The sequence below is a fragment of the Meles meles genome, chromosome 6 (assembly GCF_922984935.1).
Source record: "Meles meles chromosome 6, mMelMel3.1 paternal haplotype, whole genome shotgun sequence".
NCBI classification, from domain to species: Eukaryota; Metazoa; Chordata; class Mammalia; order Carnivora; family Mustelidae; genus Meles; species Meles meles.
In genome coordinates, this window is record NC_060071.1 from 15223137 (window position 1) to 15248105 (window position 24969).

A 24969-nucleotide genomic window follows, 5' to 3' on the forward strand; every position below is an offset into this window, starting at 1 on the left:
ACAGAAAGCTCACAAGGCAAGTAATTTTCTTCAGGTATAAAACCAGTTCTTAAGGGAAAGGAAACTCTTTGGCTAAAGAGAAAGAGAAAATTGTGTAGTCTGTCCTTCTCTCTAATTTACATGATTTCTTTTAAATAAAATCATTTACTCAGTGACAGTAAATGCAACCAGCAGATGTTTAGTTATTTGCCGAAGCAAGACAGTGTATTAAGTGATGAAAGTATCAATTGCAGTTATTAAAATAGACGCTATTTAGGAGAACTGTGGGATTCAGAAATAATTATTCATATAATTAGAAATTGGAAATGAGTCAACAGGAATTGTTTTGGCATAAAAAAGACATTTGAAATGACTTTAAGTATGGTTCTACCAAAGTATATCCAATGCACATTACACAAATGTTAAATTTGCTGTTTTATTTCTAAGATCATCCGGAAATCTTTGAGATAGATTGGATTTCGTGCAGATAACAATCCTGGTGGGTTATGTGTATTTTAGGGCAGTAGTTTATTTGAATATCTTCAAGGCTGGATATATTTCAAAGTTTAATTTTTTTTCCTTAATTGGTAGCTTCCATATTAATTTGGTCAAATTGTTGCCTATTATTTGACAGGTCACATGCATAGGGAAGATATTTAGGATTTGCTTATTGTGGCCGGTTACGTAATGCTCTCTCTTGTCTTAAAAAATATAGCATAGGAGAGAGTGTCGGAGTAGTCCCAGGCTAAAGGAACTCAGAATGAATTATTACATTACACGAGAACAGGAACTCCTCTGTGAACATATTCCATCAAAATTAGCATCACCACTGAACTGTTACTTGGATTTAGCCCATCTGAAAGATTGTAAACTACTTAGAACGACCTCCCTCCATAAAAAACGCCGTCCCCCATTCCTGAAAATTAACAACAGTTTTGTTAATCAAGGATTTCATCTCCACATTAAACCGAGGCCAAATTAAAAAGCGATGATGTTAAGGCGTACAAAAACATTTGTTAGGCAAAGTCAAAATTAATGACAAACAAACTCCAGTTTCCTTTGTGGCTGATTTTCAGGCAGCTGCATGTCAATATAAAAGAACCATCAAAGAAAGATATCCATTAATTATTAACTCAGAACAACTTCAGAAAGCAGAGCCCTTAAACTTTCATTGACATCATTCTGCCAGGCTCCTAATCTCTGCAAGTTGTTGGTAAGAGTTGCGTTAAGCACAGCATGCCACCAATCCTGCCTTTAAGGACTGCCGAGCCAGAGCCGTGCACCGCAGCCTGAGGACCACACGAGAGAGAAGCCGGGCTTGCTGTGGAGACAGCTTGGAGAAACTGACAATTTCACGTTCTGAATAATCTCTTGGGTTACTTTACCTCTCTCAACCACACAATAGGGTGTCAATAGCCTAATGGCAGCGTGCATGGTGAAGAAACTCATTCCCTCCCCTTTTTGCCCCCTGTGGAAGAGTGAGACCACTGCCAGGATTAAAACGCTATGCCATCCTAGAGGGTAATGCAGGGAAATGGATAGATTGGTCCTGGGCTCGTCCACTGCAGAGTGGGGGAAAGGGCTCTAGTTATAGGGGACGTTGATAAAATGTGGAAGCACCCTGGGCTGTTTGACAGCCAATGAGATAATTTAAGTTAGAAAATATGGTTAGTATTTTCAGTTTTTCATTGAAATTCAGTACTTTTCAATTTATAAAGTACTTTTGGCTGGATTGCAGATATCGAATGCAATGCAATCTCTGTGAAAATAGCTTTTCAAAACCTATGTTACTATTGATGATTCAAGTCCAGATTTCTACTCTGGAGTCAGGAAAGTCTGGGGCCCAAATGCAAGGAAACAAAAATTTTTCTTGTTTGTTTTGAGTTTTTTCTTTTCTTTTCTTTTTCTTTCTTTCTTTTTTTTTTTTTTTAAACTGAAGTATAGTGGACACACAAAGTTTACATTAGTTTCAGGTGTACAACATATCAATTCAACAACTCTCTATGCTACGCGGCGCATTTTGAATTTTTATAATTTTATTATTTTTATAATCTGGTATCATCGTCATTGACTTACTCTTTGCTTTAAAGCCCAGAGAAACAGAACTCTCAGGTGACATATTTTCAACCTGGGTACCCCCCTGCTATGAGAAGTGATTTTTCCAAAAATCACTTTTTTCCAAAGTGATTTTTCCAAAAAAACCTCCAAGTGGATGTAAAAATGAACACATACGCATATAAATCATCTATAATTTTGATATTTCAGAACACTTTTTGTAGATACAAAGGAGACTGGGGTTACAGGGCAGGGAGGAACATATTTTCGGACCCTTTGGGCAAGACCCTTAATTCCACTGCCTTCTCCAGAGAAATCGCCCCGCTTGCCTCCTAAAAACTTCTCAGGGTACAGGCGAGCATCATCTAACCAAAATAAGGCTCAGAGACTGCCGCAGTTGAATAAAAGTCTAAAAGCAATCCGCAGGACTGAGAAGAGGTAACAAACATTAGACCAAGTTGATCGGCCATAAACTTCCCCACCGTTTAGCTTTAATCCATCTGATCACCCGCAAATTCTTCAGATCATCTCTTCCCATCACAGAACTCCGATTGTGAAAAACCAAAATGTTACAACTTTTTAAACCAACACAAAAAGAACAGGATGAGGAAGAGTGTGTGCGTCTGTGATGATTCACATTTAAAGGTTTTATTATCTCTTTGCTCTATTTGATTAAAGGCCTTGTATGGAGTTAAGCAGCAAATCCTGGCGAATAATTAGTGGCTGTTGGGTTTTTTGGTCCCCCCCCACCCCACCTCCCCTCCTTTTTTAAATGAAAGCTTAAATGGGGGAAAATGGAATGTCAGTCAGAAACTGGCTCATACCAATCATAATAATTATAATCTATTAGAATTAAGCCATAATCATTAAAATTTCTTCTTTTCTCCTACCTTTGATGGCATGTTTCATCTGTTTCATTAAAGCTGTAATTTTTACAGATGCTCTTGATGTTCTTATGTTTTCATCAGTGTCTAAGACAGCCTAAAGGAAAGAAATAGCTCTTTGCCTATAGAAATATATGTTAATACATTAGTCACTTGAAGCAAGCAACTTTTGCAATATGTGTGTCTGGGTGTCTATAGTTGTCTTTATTTGGGCCTGCCCAGCATTTTGCTGTGTTCTACTCTTGCCCGGCAGCTGGACCCTGACCTTCAAGTTCTTTTTTTTTTTTTTAAGAAAAAGAAAAAAAAAAAAGAATTCTTTTCAGATTCCAAGTTCCCCCCTCTTACCCTCCCACTGACACCATCCTATTCAGAACCGGAGATAACTTTATTCATCTACACATCATTGTATCAAATTCAATAGGCAAACTGCTTCAACATGCCTCAGAGCTGGACAGGACAGTTATGTCTTCATTCCCAAACCCCCATCCTCCCCATCCCCCACCCCCACCCCCTCTCCAGCCCCCACCAGCCCCCGGTGCCATGAGATTTTTACCACCGCCTTTTCAGGCATGAAATGAGCACAGTAACAAAAAAAATAATTTCAAACAAGTGTTTTATTACTCTGTTGGGTCACTGTAGATTTATTTCCCTGCAAACTCCTCAATTGGATGGAATACATTACCGCCCGGGCTGAGTTGCTTAGAATCATCTCGAGACAATATAGGCTGGAAAGGAAGAAGGGAATCTGTTTATTCATTAAGTTCCATAAAGTGCTGATGTAGATTTTGATGAAAAATGTGCTTGCAACCCAAGTGTTTGCTTTAGTAAAAAATTAAGAGCAGCAAATGTTAAAAAGAGACACTGGGGCACAGATGACACAAAGCACTGGAAGGAAAAATAGCAGCAGCCAAAAGCAAATATCCTGTTCTCAGAAAACAAAATATTATGTCTGTCTTCTGATCGATTTTTGGGAGCGCGAGGAATTAAAGCTGTTCTTTTTTTTTTTTCTTTTTTCCCCCCCTTTAGGCTCTACAACACTTTGATTTCACTTTGGGGAGTTTGGAATTCTTAAAGAGAAAAATAGAACTTGCTTAATGTCAGGGACATCAAATAACTGTTTGATGTTGGACACTCTTGCTACAAAAATCAGACCACTGTCTTCAGTCAGGATGGCTGGGTATCAGATTAGTGTTCGGGGTGGGAACTGGCCTGCGTATGTGGATTCTCAATGAGGCAGGCAGCAGGCTTTTAGACAAAATAGTTATTTTCTTCCAACGTTGAGTTTCTTTTTTTCTTTTCTTTTCTTTTTCCTTAAAAAAAAAAACAACAAAACTTCCTAGGGAGTCCTTCTGAAACGAAATACCTTTTTTGGATTCTGATGTTTGAAAAAACAACAACAAAAATCTCAGTCAAAACAGTTCTAAACTCAACTAGGCATCCTTGTCCGTTAATGGGACCCCCCAGATCCGAATGCAAAGCCTGAAAGAAAGTCGAATGATTAAAATTACATAGAGCATCTGAAGTCTTTAAACTAGCTAGCTGTTATAAAACATTCTAGATCCTGAAGGTAGAAAAGGAGAAAAGAGCTTTTTTTTAAAAAAAAAGCAGACTTACATCATGGACTAGGTGTTTTCTGCTCTAACTCCTATATGTTACTGAGGAGAGTCCTGAAGATATTTGGAAGGATTTGAGAGTTTCAAAAGAGAGAAGTTTATACATTAGTGCTGCAAGTTGCAAAACACCGTTGATATTTAAATGTTGATTGTGCAAAATCTGGGATAAGCTTCAGCATGAGGGCCCCTTTAAGTGCCTACAACTCTTGCTAATTCCCCTCAGCATTGAGGGTTGCACAAAGGCCTTAATCCAATTCCCCTGTTTTCAGAAAGCCTATGCTATTTTCTCTCACATAAACTAACAACACTACCCCATCACTCTGCAGAGTGGGTCAAAGAAAAAGCGCTCTGTGTTTATACTTCACCAACACTTTGTGTTTCTTGGGCCGGCATAGCGAGGAACTTTTAAGTGGTTCCCCAGGCCCCACGACATATTTAGGGGGAAAGAAAAGCCTTCAGACATGGCGGGGCTGGTTTTTCAGGATGAAAAATGGACTTGGGTGTTAGGCCTTCTCCTTCTCCGCTATCTGTGAAAAGAAATTGATCGCTGGACCCTCATTCTGGCAGTTCTGATTTAGATCATGGGGAGTCAGGCCAGCTTGGATTAGGCGGTGTGCACATTTTGATAAGGTGGTATTATTTTTCTCTAAGACTGTAGGTTCTTTCTCCCTCCCTGGCCCTCCCTCTCTCTGCACCTTCCTTTCTCTCTGCCTTACCTCCCTCCCCACCCCCCCCTCCCAATTACCTTTCATTATTTCCTGCAGAGATTTCTTAAGGTCATACAGACAGTTCTCATTATTTATTTTCTCTGTTGCCAGGTCCCTTTTATCGAAATGAGATATTGATTCAGCCCAAATTTTAGGCACTTTATTTTTCGCACCTGGTATTTTGGTGGTCATTTCTAATTTCAGGTGGGAATTCTTCTAATAAATAATTACACCTGCTGTTGGCAGTGGAAATCAGGCATTTGCCTCTGATTGTGAGGACACAAGTGACCAATTACTGCGGTAATTAAGTAACTGTGGGTGCAATTAGAAATGACCATGATTTTGCCCCACGAGTGAATTATCGAGGTGGGACGAGGAAGCCAATGTGACAGTGGGTAGGAGTCATTTTCAGATTTGTGTTTTGGCAAGCGGTGCCAACCAAAATCAAACCCCACAGAATTCTGCATCCCAATTAGAGAAGAGGATGACCCTTCTGTTGATCTCTGTTCGTGATGTCAAACCGAGGAAGCTCATGTTGGCTACTTTTGAATGTTTTCACCGTTCTGCAAAACCTAGAAGAAACTCTGGCAGATAGATTTCAAGTTCGTGTGTTTTAAATTGAGTTAGTGGAAATTTATGTATTTGGGAGGAAAGATTGCTCTGCAATTCCATGAGCTTCCGCAACAAAAAACAAGATAAAGTTTGATGCAGGACAATGTACCTTAAAGACACCCATCTCTGCAGCAGGAGAACATTGCTACACACGGTGAGATTAACCTATGGCAGCATTGGATACTTTTTCTAATGAATCGTGCCAAACATTTGAAATGGCCTCTCTCTTTAACTATGTCACAGTAGTTGAAATCAACTGTCGACAAGGCCCTGCAGAGTAAACCCCACGTGGCTGGAAGAAGACCTTTTCTTTGATGAGTTTGTAAGAAGAAAGTAATCAAGACAGTGGTCTTTCCGACCTTAAATCAATCCCATTTCAAGGCCTGATACAAATCTTCTGACTTCTGAGATTGTATATTTATCTAAGCCAGAGAACCATGCTCTACTTTCCATTTTTAGGATCTCCTGATGATTTGTATCTTTGAAATTATTTTCACATACTTCCAGCTAGTTAAAAAAAAAAAATTTGTATGAAACAGCCAAATGGCGAACAATTTGGACCTCATAGATCATAGAGCTGGGCAAATCTGGCTTGTATCTGTTTGCTAATGATCAACTATTACATTATCAAAATTAAGTCGCTTTTATAGTTAGCAAGGTTTTCATCCTTGCGGGCCTTGCTGGAAGATAGGCCAAAGAGCTGGATGAGCCTGGTAACGGATTTCTCTTCTCGCCTCACTACTGGAAGGAATTTGCATACAGATAAGTGGGGCCAGATCTCCTCTGAGAGGAAGGGTGACAAGATCACGACTTCTTCTGAAAGTGGTGTTGATGTAGCTCAAAAACAAGGCCTATAACATGACACTCTTTCAGCATCACGAAAAAGAGTTTTTGGTCTATAACAAATTGTGATATGCAACCTAATGGGGAGTCTCAGACATGAGCAAATTCACATACAGATCCCAGCTGCATCGGACCTGGAGCCGTCATCACTTGGGTAATGAGTAAGAGTATATTTTTTGAGATTTTCATTAGTTGGGCCAAAGATCTGAATAAAGCATTCTTTTCCTCAGGGAAGGAAAGAGACAGAAGAAAGCACGTAGTCACCAACATCTCCTGCAGAGGAGCAGAGGACAAATGGTGGTTTTGAGCTATCTTGTTTTAAAAGATGATTGCTTGGGGTGCCTGGGTGGCTCAGTGGGTTAAGCATCTGCCTTTGGCTCTAGTCATGATTCCCGGGGTCCTGGGATCGAGCCTCACATCGGGCTCTCTGCTCAGCAGGGAGTCTGCTTCCCCTTCTCTCTCTGCCTGCCTCTCTGCCTCCTTGTGATCTCTGTCAAATAAACAAATAAAATCTTAAAAAAAAAAAGGTGATTCCTCGTTCAAATACACCTCCCCTGTCCCATTTAGCCGATGAGTTGCAGGGAAGACAGAGTCATGCACAGGGAGTTAGGATATCTGAAAGTGTTGACATATTAGCCTCTACAGTGCAATCTGAAACCCAAAGAGTTAATGGCCGGCCAGTTGGAAAAGAAGATGGAGCTTCCATTTGGGCCCATGACAAAGTGGGGGATGCATGCGTTGCCCAAAGTCTATGTACAGTTTTGTTATTATTTTTTCACTCAAGTAAAATAAGGCCCCTGGCCAAGTGGCCCAGGGGACAGCACTTAAAGCAGGGAAAACCCTTAAGATGTCTGATATTGGGGGCGCCTGGGTGGCTCAGTGGGTTAAGCCTCTGCCTTCGGCTCAGGTTGTGATCTCAGGGTCCTGGGATCGAGCCCTGCATCGGGCTCTCTGCTCAGCAGGAAGCCTGCTTCCTCCTCTCTCTCTCTGCCTGCCTCTCTGCCTACTTGTGATCTCTCTCTGTGTGTCAAATAAATAAATAAAATTTAAAAAAAAAGATGTCTGATATTGAAGATTTTCATGTATAAAGTGGTCTCTAACACACACATAAAATAGTAGCTTAATTACAACATTCTCCCATTAAAATGTAGTATTAAATATAGGAGTTTCATTCAGCAAAAAATTCATCACATCAAAAAAACAGTGATGGAACTGGCTAAAACTTAGAGTCGAAGGACAGCGTAAGTCTGTTCTCTTTATTTGTTTTGCTCATTTAGTTTGACCCCAGCAGCCATTCGCCTGGGTGGGTGGTCAGGCAATCTCAGGCATTATGGCTTCTCTCTCCAATGTCCTTGCCATTCCCCAGGGGCTGCCTGACATCCTGCAGTATGACCCAGGACTGAGGCCTTGGGAATACCCTGTCAGTCGCCCATCACTGGTCATCAGGTCACACTTGAGTTCTGACACGCCTATGGCTCTCCTCATGGTTTCTTTGGCCCAGGGGTTCTGTGGCTTTTATATTAGGTTTGGGACAAGGGTGGATCATGGGTGAGGCTGGGAGTCATTTGGTAGGGGTTCTCCTCTGGGCCATTCCATCCCTTCTGGGCTCCTGCTGCCGTCAGGGCCGGTAGACTCTCCCCCATCAGAGACACCTCCCCTAACATTTGGTCTCTTTAGCCTCAGGGAAATATTTGCTTCCTTCTTCCCTAACAGCACACCCCTCTCTTCCTTCTCTCTAGGACACATGGCACAGTGTCTTCGTGAGTTTTCAGGGTTGCTGACTCGGATTCCCTCAGAAACAAGCCAGTGAGAAAAATAAACGAAGTGGGTCCTGTGAAATAATAAGAAGGCGTAAGGACTTCAGGGAAGTAGAGAATAATTGAATCTTTAAAGCCTCTTAAGTTTAACTTAGCACACACACACACACACACACACACACACACTTCAGTTTAGAACATTTTGTTAAATCTTTTACAAAATATAGGATGAACTCTTGAACATTTCCTTTCAATTCTACAAAATTCCTTAAGGCAGGGAAATCTAAAAAATACCGAAGGCCTAGGCTACCTGCTCTGACTAGGGTCTAAGTATTAGGGAAATTCAAGGGGAAATATACAAAATCATATTTCAATAAATTAAATAATAATAGCTACAGTTTTGTGTTACTTAAAAAAAATTTTTTTTTGGAACCAGCAGTGGTGTATTAACGTACTTGGAAATTTTTTTCGATATGCATTTGGGTGCCTACCATTTATCTTCGTCTCTGGGTGGGCAGTGAGGAGAACACAAATATATCCAATCCCCAGGAAACCCTTATTAAGAACTGGGAACAGCCACAGCTAATAAACAAGTAATCCACATGCAACACTTAATCCTCAAAACAACTGAGAGAGGCTTGATTATTTTTTTTTTTTTAAAGATTTTATTTTTATTTATTTGACAGTGAGAGAGAGAGATCATAAGTAGGCAGAGAGGCAGGCAGAGAGAGAGGAGGAAGCAGGCTCCCTGCGGAGCAGAGAGCCCGATGTGGGGCTCGATCCCAGGACCCTGAGATCATGACCTGAGCCGAAGGCAGCGGCTTAATCCACTGAGCCACCCAGGCGCCCCGAGGCTTGATTATTATGCCCATTTTACAGATGAAGAAACAGAGGCACACATGGGTTTCATAAGTTACTCCCTGAAAACCACAGAGCTGGTAAAGGGCAGATTGGAGGTTCTGACTTCAGTTCAGGGGGGATTTTCATAAGCACTCATCCTCTAATCTAATTATCCATATCAAACTATATTTACAGGGCTAGAGTCTGTTCTTGGGGATGCAGAATGGTATACTAGCTTCAGAGTCTGGAAAAGTTATTAGTCCAGATTTGTGCTGATGTGATGACAAGACTGTCCGCTTCGACTCTGAGACAGTTGGCCGCATTTGGGAGGCTTCAGGAGGCTGCTTTGTCAGCTCCCCAAACATGCTCCCTGGAGTGCCTTCAGTTTCCTCTGAGCCACGCCCTCTTTCTAATTGCTGTGCACCAGCGCTATTCACAGGTGGAACAGCCAGCAAAGGCTCATTGAAACCCTCCTCTCGACTGCTTTCTCCCACCTTCTAAACTCGAAAGGGGGCAGGAAGAGACTCACAAAAGCCTCTTCTTCCCGAAGCCCTTGTAATGGGCTCATTAAGCACCCGTCTGGGCTTGTTATAAAATACTTTGGAAGCAGCCCCTAAGTAGTTGAGTGTTTGTAACAGATAATATCAAATTGGAGAAACATGTAAAAGCACATACAAAAACAGTAAAATGAGATGTGCTCTAATGATACCAGCCAAACAAGCGGGGAAGTAATTAGTCACTTCATGTACATGGTTTGGGACGTGTAGCCGAGCTAATTTTATGGGAGGCCATGTCAGCTTCTAACTTTGGTGTTTTGTGTATGCGGTCGGTAAAGGAAATGATGTTCTGTGGTGAGTTCTGTTCCGGGATATTAAACAATGCCAAGATCTACTTTTGGTAGTCACACATAGTTTTTATTAAACATTGTTTCTAAGCCTCTCTGAAGGGATGCCGTAGTGTGTTTTGATTATTTATATTTTTGCTTTCATCACCTATGAATTTATGTTCTGTAAAGTAGTCTAATAAAATGTATTTGTAATACACAGAGTGATACTCTGTATATTGTGTGATGGTAATGCTCAGATTCAATTTCTTGGTGTAGGTTTACTACTCCAGATGTCATCTTCTATGTAGGACATTGAAATGAGCAATATACAAGCAATTGGTTGTTGATTACCTTCTGGGAAATTCTACCTTGAAGGGAATCATAGTTTGAGGGAGAAATGTCTAAATTTGGGGAGATAATTCAGTTTTGCATTGTTATTTGTGACATACTCATCAGCTTCTGTAATAGTGTTACTATATTCATTTCAGGGAATTATTCCTCAGACATGTACCATCTCTCTGGAAATGAAATATTTTCTATGTCTGAAACTATAAAAGAGATTAAAAAGATATTTTTGTACACCTCAACAGAGGAGGACCATTAGTATAGATATTATTGATATAACTTTTGATATCGTAAATGCTTCCTGTTAAGCACAGTTTATACAGAACCTTATTTAGTTTGTCAATATGCCAGTGAGCTATGTAAATTGCAGTCTTTTCCACCAAGCCCCAATTACAGGCCATTTAGAATTACTCTTATGTAAGTTTAAACTTTGGTTCTTGTCTTCTGATTTATGTTCATGAGGTTCCAAGACTAAGCAAGACGCAATGTGGTGTGAGGGGAGACACTTGAAATTGAATGAGGACCCTGAATGGTTCTAGGTGTTACCCGTCACATACACCTACGGATATATCATGATATGTCTTCGGTGTCCTCATCTGCTAAATGAGAGGGTTAGAAAAATAATTTCTTATTTATTTATTTATTTAGAGAGTGGGGAGGAGAGGAAGAGGGAGAGAGAATCTCAAGCTGATTCCCTGCTGGGCATGGAGATCAGTGTGGATCGGGTCCATCTCACAACCCTGGGATCATGACCTTAGCAGAAATCAAGAGTTGAATGTTCAACTGACTAAGCCACCCAGGTGCCCCAGAAAAATAATTTCTATGTTGGCTTCTAGCCCCAGATTCTATTTATATAATGTGATTGGGACCCAGTGTGTACACACATGACTACCATAAGTAACCGGTTGAACAGACTTATTTATTGAGCTCTATAACTTTGGGGGAGAGGATAACTTAGTAAAAATAATTGCACACAATTAAGGAAAACAATTATAAGATGTTTTACATTAGATGATGCTGGATGGTGAAGAGATCCCTCCTCCCTCCTTTTGAAAACTAACATAAAATAATACCTTTTATTTGTAGTATAGTTTTAACTGGACAAAGCCTATTCACATCTGAAGATATCCTTTTGGACAGTTCAACAATCATGTCAAGATTAAGCATGTACATATTCCTTTACCCAGTAAATCCACTTGTAGTCATACAGTATAAACATGTGGTACAAAGATGTCTATTTAACTGTAGATATGGAAGCATTGTTTGTGACAGCAAAAGATTGTAAAAAAATCTACACAGTCGCCAATAAGGAGCTGTTTAATAAACCATGACCCCTATTCTTAATGAAATCTGCTGTATTGATATTGACATGAATGGGGCTTCTGTAGGGATGGCGAGGGAACTGCGTTCAAGATGGATTATTAAATGAAAAGCAAAGTGCAGAAAATAATATGCAGAGCATTCTAACCACTGATTTTTTTTAAGAAAGTATAAGCACACATGTGTGTTACATGTTAAAAATATCTCTCAGAGGTTACCTAAAACTATGGTAATCTGATTGCCCCAGGGAACAGAGCTGGGAATCCAAGGATGGTGACAGGTGGCTGACATTTTACTGTGTGTTGCTTTAGATCTTGAAAAATGTATACCATAGGCATCCACTAGTTTTTTATTTTTTTTAAAGAACTAATAAAAGCAAATATTCTGTGTTTGGTACTTATCAGGCATTGCTCTCTAAATAAATTCAGTGAATCCTTACTAAACCATATGAGATTAGGATTACTCTCACCCCATTTAGCAGATAAGAAAAATGATGCAGGAGAAAGTTAAGCCAGTTGTCCAAGCTCCCATAGACAAGGTGGTGCTTTAGCCCTGGGTCCCCTGTGTAAAGCTCTCTGTCTAAGGTTTTCGAACACCTTCCCAGGTGCTATGTATATATCTTATATGTAAGATATATATATATATATATATATATATATATATGTCTCCTGACTTTTGTAGGACCATTCCTTCCCACTTTGCACTCAGTCAAATAATATTGCATGTGGTTCTACCTAACTTCAAGGATTAGTGGTGGCCCTTATCCAAGAAGAGCTAAACCCACACAGGGATGCCTGCCTCTGTCTCTGGTCCAACTCTGCCATACATGGAGACTCAGTGTCCCCTCTTTTAGTCAAAAATTCAACTTTTTACTACCTGTGCTTTGTCATAATCCACATTGTCCCTTCCAATTACTGTTCTCATCTCACAAATTTGCAAGCTTTTTTATTTAATTGAACACAACTTTTTCTAAAATATTATGCTGCATATATATTAGTCTGAACATGGAGGACATCCTTTAGATGACCCGCTTTCTCAGAAACAAATACACTCCTGTTTAGTCACAAATACAATCCTAATTAAAAGCCAGTTCTCGCCCCCACCCTCCCCCCAAATCGGTACTTCATTCTTTCTCATTATCACTGTTAAAGAGAACTTCCCATTATTTACAGATACATGGCTCATGGCATTACTTGAAATTTAAAAAATTGATTTTGTGAGCTGGTGGGGACAGAATTCAGTGCATTTAACATTGGTGAACAAACTAGCCAAAGTGCAGGAAGGAATAAATTATTTAACCATTTGAAAGGTGCATTTCTCTTTTGTCCTTTGTTGTCTCTTATTTGGGAGCTGATTTAACTCGAGACTCTGTCTCCAGGATATTTAATTGCCTGCCACTCATTGCTTCTGGTTTGGGTCATCTCTGCCAGTCAACTTCTAAGTTCTAAGATTTTCCTTCATGCTGCTTCCCTCCTGAACATGCAAGAGCACTTTGGCTCTGAGTTCTAACCTTTGCTGACCCATAACTCACTTTGTCATTAAAAAGAAAACAATACAGCAAAACAGAACAGACTTGAAACACACCCTCAGGTATGATATGCGTTCAGGTCCCCCTCCGGCGCTGGCACAAAAAGTTCATGGTGTCCTTGAGGCTGAGTGAATAGAAAGAAGAAAGTTCATAGCCCTGAGGTTGGCCTCTCTTTCCTGAAATTAACTTGAAGTCTTTTGACACATCTCATTCAGTTGTGGGAACAAATCTGCCTGCAAATGTTTTGGAGGGTAGACCAGAAGTCTATTTGTTTGTTTTAATAAGCCTGTAGAATTCTATTTTCTTCGGACGGACTTGGAAACGCCGGTTTCTTTCCATTGCCTTCCATTCCATTTAAAGTATTTCATGAAATGTAGAGCTCTTGAAGGGATTTATTCTTTTACCAGCCTTGGTGTTTGGAAGTTCCTGCTATGAGCAGTGAGGTTTTGGATCTCATATCAAAGGGTTTAAAGTTAATGATTTTAAGTATGGTTGGATTTTATTGCTCCTCTGGTGGGCTAAAAACTTCAGCCACTCTTTGACCTCTGCTCAGTCAATTCAATTCCATCTAATGCTCTGTGACTAATATGGTGGATATTTAATCTACTTTGCTGCTGAAATTACTTTTAGAGTCACTTTTTTTTCCCCTCAAAAAACTTCCTCCTGAGAGAAATTGCTTATCGTAAGCTCTAAATAAGTTGCATATTACAGAATACATTTTTAAAAGCTTTTATTCCAGAGACAATTAAACCTTATCACTTATTTTGCTATCACATTACAAATGAGACAGGAAAAGTGATATTATTCTAGAAGTAAGAGTAGAATCAAAAGGAAGAATGACCTGAAGCTGCCCTGATCCTGGTATTAATGTAGATATCATAAGCAGTCATGTCTTAGCCAAATATTTCCTGCGATGTAATTAAATTGGAAGACAAAAATCAATGAATCACAGGGCTATACATCTAAGTAGATTCTTTTTGTCTCTTTCCTTGGTAAGAACGTGTGTGGCTGCTTTTCAAGGCTCATTTGGAAGTAAACATGGTCTACATGTTCAATAAGCAAGACAGTGACTGTCTCAGATACTTGGGAAAGTGTGGTCCAAATACAGCCTGAATGGATAAAGAGACCTGACATTCTTCCCAGGATCAGAGAAACTGGGTCTAATCTCTCCCTTGTCCCTAATTAGTGGTGTGACCACAAGGCTAGCCTTTTAAACCTGAATCTCTGACTAGAGGATTTAGTGTCACTGGGACTACCTATCTAGAGTTAACTGAGACAAAAGCTGTGGTCACCTGCACCTGAACTCTGAGGAAGGAACCTAGGTAGTCATTTAGGGCAACCAGGTTAAGTGTGAAGTAGAAGGCGTCCTTTCTTTCCTGTGGCCAATCTTCATTCCTCAGGCACTTAAAATGCTTCCAGGCTCTGCTTCCCACCATCAATCACATTAAATATAAAAGTCTCTTCCCAGGGAAATTTACATTTAGACAGGGATCAAAGCCCTAAACGAAGGTGGTAGCTAGGGAAGGTGCAAAAGACCCTGGGGCTTTAGAGATAAATTTCCAGTCCTGGTTTTACCACCCATTCATTTGGTGCTGTCATTTCTCTGAATTTCAGTTTCTTTCCCAAATGAGAGCAGTGACCTGTAAGGAACGCCAATCATCCTTCTAACTCTACAAATGTGGCCACCTAGAAATTAAGACCTTCTGCATGTATCAGAAATCAAGGCCAGTTGCCTCCTCAAGGCTAGTCCCAGCTCTGTGCTTCCTCCCCAGTGAAGTCAACTATAATGGTCAAGCGTCATCCAGCAGTAGGTGGTATGGTGATGAGAGATCTAGATTCAAAGAAGCCACAGCAAAGCTTTGTGCCTATACTTTCTTGAACCATAAAAATGAAGATAATAATACCTATCTCATGAAGGAGTTGGGATGATTAAATGAATCCAGATGGTGTTCAGCATAGGAGATACTTGAAAATGTCAGTTTCCCTCTGCCTATCTCTCTATCTTCCACCAGTGTGTTGTAACTTCTACTATTGTTTTCCAGAAAAGTAAGATAAGATGGGTTACTATAGACTATTTTGAGTTCCTGGCCCCCGCTTTTACGTCCCTTCCATGTGCATTCCACGTACTAAAGCCATGTAAATGTTCAGTTTCTCCAACACAAACAGAGTGTACTTTTTTGTCCTTTGGTTTTGGGTTTGGCCATGGGACTTATTCTGGGACATTAGCAGATGTAATCCAAGTAAGCACTTGAAGGTAACGTGCACAGTGAACTTGCACTCTTGGACTTCTACAATTGTCAAGAGACTATATCCTGGCTGACTGTTGGCTCCAGTAGGGGGATGAGAGGCTCAAGGAAGAGAGCTGCCCTGCTGACTTCCAAACTCATGACTAAGAAATAAGTGATTATTGTTTTCCACCACTGAAATTTTGAGGATGTTTGTTATGCAGCATTATTGTGGCAAGAGTTGCCTGAGTAGCCCTAGGCAAGTAGGAGAGGAAAAATAATGGTGATACTAAATCACACAGTTAAGGAGAGGCCAAGAACATATCTGAATGTAAGCAATCTGGTTGGGTTCTAAAAGATCTGTGTGTCTTGGATTGTGGTACCTTTCTTTCATCATCATCATCACCATCAATAACAATAATAATAATAATGATAATAGCAATAACAAAACAATATATTAACTGCTATTACTGTTTACTGAGTATATACAATGAATCGTGAACTGGACTAGATTTCCTGTAGCATGTGGTAGGCAGCTCACAGCAATCCTGACCTACTGGTCTTCCTACTCTTATGTAATTCCCTCCTCTTGAGTGTGGGCTGGACTTAATGACTTACGTCTAACAACTAAAGTATCGCAAAAGTGACAGGATGTCACTTCTGAGATGGTGAGAAGTCTGTGACTTCTATCTTTCTTGTACTATCTCTATGTTCCTTTGAATCTTCTTTGGATTTATTATACTCCTGGAGGCAAATGCCATGTTGTGAGATGCACTGTACAGAGGCGTATGTGACAAGTATCTGATGGAAAGCCCCAGCAAATAGCTCTTGAGGAGCTACAGGCTTGGTTCAACAAACTACAAGGAACTGAATCTTGCCAACAACCTTGCAAGTAAGTTAGGAAATTGATCACTCCCAATGGAGCCTTGAGACCACTGCTGCTCCACTCAACACTTTTTTTTTTTTTTTAAGCAGAAAAATAATTTTATTTTTTTATTTTTTTATTTTTTTCTCATTTTATTTATTTTTTCAGCGTAACAGTATTCATTCTTTCTGCACAACACCCAGTGCTCCATGCAAAACGTGCCCTCCCCATTACCCACCACCTGTTCCCCCAACCTCCCACCCCTGACCCTTCAAAACCCTCAGGTTGCCCCAACCTCCCACCCCTGACCCTTCAAAACCCTCAGGTTGTTTTTCAGAGTCCATAGTCTCTTATGGTTCGCTTCCCCTCCCCAATGTCCATAGCCCGCTCCCCCTCCCCCAATCCCACCTCCCCGCAGCAACCCCCAGTTTGTTTTGTGAGATTAAGAGTCATTTATGGTTTGTCTCCCTCCCAATCCCATCTTGTTTCATTTATTCTTCTCCTATCTCCTACCCCCCCATGTTGCTTCTCCATGTCCTCATATCAGGGAGATCATATGATAGTTGTCTTTCTCCGATTGACTTATTTCACTAAGCATGATACACTCTAGTTCCATCCACGTCGTCGCAAATGGCAAGATTTCATTTCTTTTGATGGCTGCATAGTATTCCATTGTGTATATATACCACATCTTCTTTATCCATTCATCTGTTGATGGACATCTAGGTTCTTTCCATAGTCTGGCTATTGTAGACATTGCTGCTATAAACATTCGGGTACACGTGCCCCTTCGGATCACTATGTTTGTATCTTTAGGGTAAATACCCAGTAGTGCAATTGCTGGGTCATAGGGTAGTTCTATTTTCAACATTTTGAGGAACCTCCATGCTGTTTTCCAGAGTGGTTGCACCAGCTTGCATTCCCACCAACAGTGGAGGAGGGTTCCCCCTTCTCCACATCCTCTCCAGCATCTGTCATTTCCTGACTTGTTCATTTTAGCCATTCTGACTGGTGTGAGGTGATATCTCATTGTGGTTTTGATTTGTATTTCCCTGATGCCGAGTGACGTGGAGCACTTTTTCATGTGTCTGTTGGCCATCTGGATGTCTTCTTTGCAGAAATGTCTGTTCATGTCCTCTGCCCATTTCTTGATTGGATTGTTTGTTCTTTGGGTGTTGAGTTTGCTAAGTTCCTTATAGATTTTGGATACTAGCCCTTTATCTGATATGTCGTTTGCAAATATCTTCTCCCATTCTGTCAGTTGTCTTTTGGTTTTGTTAACTGTTTCCTTTGCTGTGCAAAAGCTTTTGATCTTGATGAAATCCCAACAGTTCATTTTTGCCCTTGCTTCCCTTGCCTTTGCCGTTGTTCCTAGGAAGATGTTGCTACGGCTGAGGTCGAAGAGGTTGCTGCCTGCATTCTCCTCAAGGATTTTGATGGATTCCTTTCTCACATTGAGGTCCTTCATCCATTTGGAGTCTATTTTTGTGTGTGGTGTAAGGAAGTGGTCCAGTTTCATTTTTCTGCATGTGGCCGTCCAATTTTCCCAGCACCATTTATTGAAGAGGCTGTCTTTTTTCCATTGGACATTCTTTCCTGCTTTGTCGAAGATTAGTTGACCATAGAGTTGAGGGTCGATTTCTGGGCTCTCTATTCTGTTCCACTGATCTATGTGTCTGTTTTTGTGCCAGTACCATGCTGTCTTGATGATGACAGCTTTGTAATAGAGCTTGAAGTCCGGAATTGTAATGCCACCAACTTTGGCTTTGTTCTTCAATATTCCTTTGGCTATTCGAGGTCTTTTCTGGTTCCATATAAATTTTAGGATTATTTGTTCCATTTCTTTGAAAAAAATGGATGGTATTTTGATAGGGATTGCATTAAATGTGTAGATTGCTTTAGGTAGCATAGACATTTTCACAATATTTATTCTTCCAATCCAGGAGCATGGAACATTTTTCCATTTTTTTGTGTCTTCCTCAATTTCTTTCATGAGTACTTTATAATTTTCTGTGTATAGATTCTTAGTCTCTTTGGTTAGGTTTATTCCTAGGTATCTTATAGTTTTGGGTACAATTGTGAATGGGATTGACTCCTTAATTTCTCTTTCTTCAGTCTTGTTGTTGGTGTACAGAAATGCAACTGATTTCTGTGCATTGATTTTATATCCTGACACTTTACTGAATTCCTGAACAAGTTCTAGCAGTTTTGGAGTGGAGTCTTTTGGGTTTTCCACATATAGTATCATATCATCTGTGAAGAGTGATAGTTTGACTTCTTCTTTACCAATTTGGATGCCTTTAATTTCTTTTTGTTGTCTGATTGCTGAGGCTAGGACTTCTAGTACTATGTTGAATAGCAGTGGTGATAATGGACATCCCTGCCGTGTTCCTGACCTTAACGGAAAAGCTTTCAGTTTTTCTCCATTGAGAATGATATTTGCGGTGGGTTTTTCATAGATGGCTTTGATAATATTGAGGTATGTGCCCTCTATCCCTACACTTTGAAGAGTTTTGATCAGGAAGGGATGCTGTACTTTGTCAAATGCTTTTTCAGCATCTATGGAGAGTATCATATGGTTCTTGTTCTTTCTTTTATTAATGTGTTCTATCACATTGATTGATTTGCGGATGTTGAACCAACCCTGCAGCCCTGGAATAAATCCCACTTGATCGTGGTGAATAATCCTTTTAATGTACTGTTGAATCCTATTGGCTAGTATTTTGGCGAGAATTTTTGCGTCTGTGTTCATCAAGGATATTGGTCTGTAGTTCTCTTTTTTGGTGGGATCCTTGTCTGGTTTTGGGATCAAGGTGATGCTGGCCTCATAAAATGAGTTTGGAAGTTTTCCTTCCATTTCTATTTTTTGGAACAGTTTCAGGAGAATAGGAATGAGTTCTTCTTTAAATGTTTGGTAGAATTCCCCTGGGAAGCCGTCTGGCCCTGGGCTTTTGTTTGTTTGGAGATTTTTGATGACTGTTTCAATCTCCTTACTGGTTATGGGTCTGTTCAGGTTTTCTATTTCTTCCTGGTTCAGTTGTGGTAGTTTATATGTCTCTAGGAATGCATCCATTTCTTCCAGATTGTCCAATTTGTTGGCGTATCCACTCAACACTTTGACTGTAGCCTTGGGAGGGACCCAGAGCTAGAGAGCTCAGTGAAACTATACATGTGTCTGGATTTCCAACCCATAGAAATGTGAGAAAATAAATGTTCCTGTTTTAGCCCACCAACTTTTGGGATAATTTGTAATGCAGCAACTGATAAGTAACTCACTAAGATTCCACTTATGCCTCATTGCAGTGTTGGATCTCCATCTTAGAAATGGGGACAATCTTGGAGTCAGATCACACATGTGAGATTAGAACACTTAGAAACTAGTATAGAAATGAGCCTCTGATAGGATCTCAGTTTAAAGCAAACAGGAGTCTGGATTTTTATGTGAAAATAGCTAATTTAAAAATGTTAATTGAAGTTCATTTTTTTGTGTGCAAACCCAAAACGTGCACCTATGGGTCCTGTTTGGTGTGTAAATTGTTAAGCTGGGTTCTCTGGTCCAAACACTCTGAGGAAATGTATATTCAAGAGGTAGAATTATGGATGCTTGGTGATTTCTGAGGTAAGCGGGTGGGGAGCAGGGAGTAGTCTGGGGTGGTATTTGGGTTCCCTAAGGACAAAATGGTTTATGGGTTCTGTGAGCGATGAAGATTGTAGCACCCTAGAGGTAGAAGGGCATTTGACAGGCATGGGACGTGTTGAAGGGCAAAGCATTAAATACCTGTCTTGGCCTGAAGCTGACAGCTTTCCCACTAAGCCACTGCAGTGGACAGATCGTGACTGGCCAAGACCCGGTCATCTTACTCCCATTTATCTTAGAGTCAGTTACAGCGCCTGACACATAGTTTTAAGTACTTGGCATATATCTGTTGAATTAATGAACGATTGACTTGAACTCAATGAATAAATGAACACAACCCTCAAAGCAACAATGTGTATCAAGACAGTGATATGTAAGCATGTGTGCTCACCTGGGATTTTACATAAGTTCCCTAGGACACTTGGAAGGTCCCAGGGGAACAAAAGGCGGGTTTCCTGTTAATGTTGGATGTGGGGCTGTGAACTATATTTCACTTTAGAGAATAAAGAAATGCAGAGTTATTTTGCATTCCGAGTTTTGGAAGGCAATTCAGAGCTGTCATTAATATATAGGGTTCTGGATATGGCAGACTTTCCCAGTGAGGCATTGGGTCAGAAGGGCCGCGACCTGAAGACAGGAAGAGGCTTAAAGCATGGAAGAGAAACCTGGCCCAATGTGCTGTGGAGACGTGGGAACAGCTCCCACCAGCAAACCACCACCACCATCAAGGGCAACACGCCTTTGTGCTGTTAAGCTTTGCAAACTTCACCACATCACTTGCTTCATGGACCTCTTCAGTAAAGAGTCACACTGATTTTTACCTAACTAAAAGAGGTACACATTCAATCAGCTGATTTTTAAAAAGGTTTTATTTACTTATTTGTGAGAGACAATGAGAGAAAAGAAGCAGACGTAGGGGCAGAGGGAAAAGGAGAAGCTGACTCCCCGCTGAGCAGGGAGACCTCCACGGGGCTCAATCCCAGGACCCTGGGATCATGATCTGAGCCAATGGCAGCCCCTTAACCTCTCAGTCACCTGATTTAAATTGCACCTGCATATAAATCCCTCTCTGAGGCATAGCAGGGAGGTGAGTTACTTAGCTTCTGTGGCTTAAGTGTGTTTGAGTTTCCTCATCTATACAATAATAATATCATCTTATCAATGAGGCCTCTTCTGACCAGTCACTACAAAAATAAATAAATAAATAACTTCATCCCAGGATGGCTTCTCTTTTCTTTCTGCTTCATTTTTCGCTGGACTGTTGTCTGACCTCAGGTTCCTCACAACTGAAACATAAGACCCCAGAGAGAGAAAACGTTGTCTACATTGTCTGATACAGTAGCGCCAAAATCTATGACATCGCTCGGCATGGGGCAGGTGCTCAATAAAAGCTGCTGGTAGAAGGAAACAACAGTCTTTTCAACAAATGATCCTGGGACCGCTGGGTCTCCACAAGCAGAAGAGTAAATGTGGACACCTGTTTCACACTACATGTAAAAGTGAACTGAAAATGATCAAAATTCTCAATGTAAAAACTAAAATGATATAACTTTTAGGAAAAAAATCCTTGTGATTTTTTATAACACTGGGTAAAGGGATAGTTTCCTATATATGATACTCAAAGCATAGGCAACCAAATTAAAAATAGGCATAAGTAGGACTTCAACAAAATTAAAATCTTTTGTACTTCAAAGCCACCATCAAGAAAATGAAATGACAACCCAGAGAACGGGAGAAATAATTGCAAGTCATATATCCGATAAGGGTCTAGTATCTAGACTATATAAAGAAGTCATAATGATAAAAATAATGAAAAGACAAATATCTCAATTGGAAAATGGGCAATGTGTTTGAATAGACATTCCTCCAGAGAAGACATACAAATGCCCAAAAAGCATATGAAAATATGCTCAAAACCATTAATCCTTAGGGAAATGCAAACCAAAATGTCAACAAGACATCACTTTATATTCACTAGAATGGCTATAATAAAATAATAATAATAATAATAAATGCTGGTTGAAATGTAAAATGGTGCAGACACTTTGAAAAAAGACTGAGTCTCTCAAAATGTTCACCCAAGAAAATCAAAGATTTATGTTCACACAAAAACTTGTACATGAAAGGTCAGGAAAGAATTATGCACAGTAGCTGAAAAGTGAGACCAGTTCAAGCCTCTATTAACTGATGAATGGAGACACAAAATGTGGGCTATCCACATAATGGAATATTATTCAGTGATGAAAAGGAAGGAAGAACTGAAATATGCCACAAAGTGGATAAATCTTGACAATATTCTACCATGTGAAAGAATCCAGACAAATAATGCCACACACTGTATGATTCCATTTTACGAAATGTCCTTGGATATGGAATGGTTGCCAGGGGCTGGAGGAGGGATGGGTGTGGAGTGACAGCTCATGGGTACAGGAATTACTTCAAGGCTGACGAAACTTTCTGGAATTAGAGCGTGGTGATGGTTGCACAATCTTGTGAATACACTAAGACCATTCGATGTTACTCTTTGAGATGGTGAGTTTTATGGTATGAGAATTACACCTTAATTTTAAAAAGTGGTGGCCATTGTAATTTGTCACTTGAAAGTATAAATTTGCATCAGGGAAAGATATAAGGAGACCATGTTCGAGCTTCGGGAGCAGGAAAGAACAAAATGAGGCATTACATATTTGTTTCCTGCCCCACCTGAGTCCCCCCCCATAAAATTTGTAAATCTTATTTCATTAAGACATTTCAAACTCCTAAAACCTGGTTTTGCAGGGGCTCGTGCTGTTTCCCAAGGCTGGATGACACTAAATCTTTGCTTGTGGAAATGCTGTTCTGTTCTTCAGTCATAAAAGCCTGTTATTTCATCTATCAAAGATGCCTGTTGACATTCTGCCTAGACGAGAGTCATATGTTGGGGAGCATATGAGTGGGAGGATCTGAACTCAGATTCTACTTCTATTTTTTTGTATAAAAGTGGTAGAACTGGTCAATTTCTCCTAGCCTCAGTTTCCCCTTTTAAAATTATACATGATTTCCTTCTACTGTCCAATGGGTGAGATGGTGTAGTAGTCAGGACTTTCAACTAAAAGTGATAGATATCCCATTCAAATCAGATTGAGTACAAAAGGGGATTTCTTGGCAGACAACCAAAACTCCAGGGACAAGTAGGCTACAGGTATGACCGGATAACGGAGTTCCAGCGATATCGTCTTGGCTCCTAGTTGCTTTGTCTGCCCCTCACTGTACTTTCCTCTGCATTCACCGACCAGGCTCTATCTGGTGGTGGTATGATGGTGCCAAGGGCCACCGCAGATTCACATGCTAATTCTTAGCAGCCCGTGGAGAGGGGACGGGTTGAGGAGGGGAAAGGGCAGGAAGGGACTTCATTATCCTGTCTCAGAGCTCTGCGGAAGAACATCCCTTTACCTAGCAAGGATTAGAAATTGCTGAGACTCTTATTTCCTGAACTCACTCTGTGGCTAAAGGGATATAATACGCCACTTGGCAAACCTAAGCCAGGCACCCAGCTCTCTCCATGAAGTATATATGAGGGAGGGCAGCTCCCCATTGAAGACTGGGGTAACTTTAACTGAAGAAGAGGGATGGATTACAAGGGGTAAGAGTACATGTTCTCTATAGCACTGTTCTTCAGCCTTTTAAATTATCACCTAGATTAGAAATCACATTTTCCATCAAGATCTGGTATACACATAAGTATTCTTTTTTAAAATTTTATTTATTTATTTATTTGTCAGAGGGAGAGAAAGAGTAAATGAGCACAAGCTCAGAGGAGGAAGCAGGCTCCCTGCTGAGTTAGGGGCTCGAATTGGGACTGGATCCCAGGACCCCAGGATCATGACCTGAGCAGAAGGCAGGTGCTTAACCAACTGAGCCACCCAGGCATCCCACGTAAGTAATTTTTTTTTAATAGTAAGATGACTATAGACTTTGCTCTCTTCCCTTAAAACATCCCAAGTTCTCTATATTTAGCAAAATCACTGTAAGTTCTTTTTTTTTTTATTTTGTATAAAATTCACTTATTACATTTTATTTATTTATTTTTTTAAATGTAAATGCCCGTGTTCTTTATTTATTTATTTTTTTCATGGCTTCACTGTAAGTTCTTTTAATTCAAGTATAATTCATACACAGTGCTGTATTAGTTTCAAGTGTATAATATGATGATTCAACAATGCTGCACGCATGTATATTTGTATGTAAATGAAACAACAGTTTCATGCTAGATAACCAATCTCACTGTTGGTTGTACAGTGGACTCAGATATTTTTCTAGTTCATTCTAATCTGTTTCATTTAATCTTCTCCTATTTCATTAGAAAATGTGGCTTACTCCAGTAATTTGATTTTATAATTCACAAATTTAAACCCCAGTTTAAAAAAATATTTCTTCATAGGAAATGCATGTAGAAGTGCACCATAAATTGTAAAGCATTATTTATTTATCTCTCTATCTATTTATTTATTTAGAGTGCAAGTGGGCAGGGGAGGGGCAGAGGGTGAGAGAGAGAGAGAGAAAGAGAGAATCTTTTTTTAAAATTAAATTTATTTATTTTTTCAGCGTAACAGTATTCATTGTTTTTGCACAACACCCAGTGCTCCATGCAATACGTGCCCTCCCTATTACCCACCACCTGTTCCCCTAACCTCCCACCCCCGACCCTTCAAAACCCTCAGGTTGTTTTTCAGAGTCCATATTCTCTTATGGTTCGCCTCCCCTTCCAATATTTTTTTTATAAACATATAATGTATTTTTATCCCCAGGGGTACAGGTCTGTGAATCGCCAGGTTTACACACTTCACAGCACTCACGATAGCACATACCCTCCCCAATGTCCATAACCCCCTCTCCCTCTCCCAACCCCACCTCCCCCCAGCAACCCCCAGTTTGTTTTGTGAGATTAAGAGTC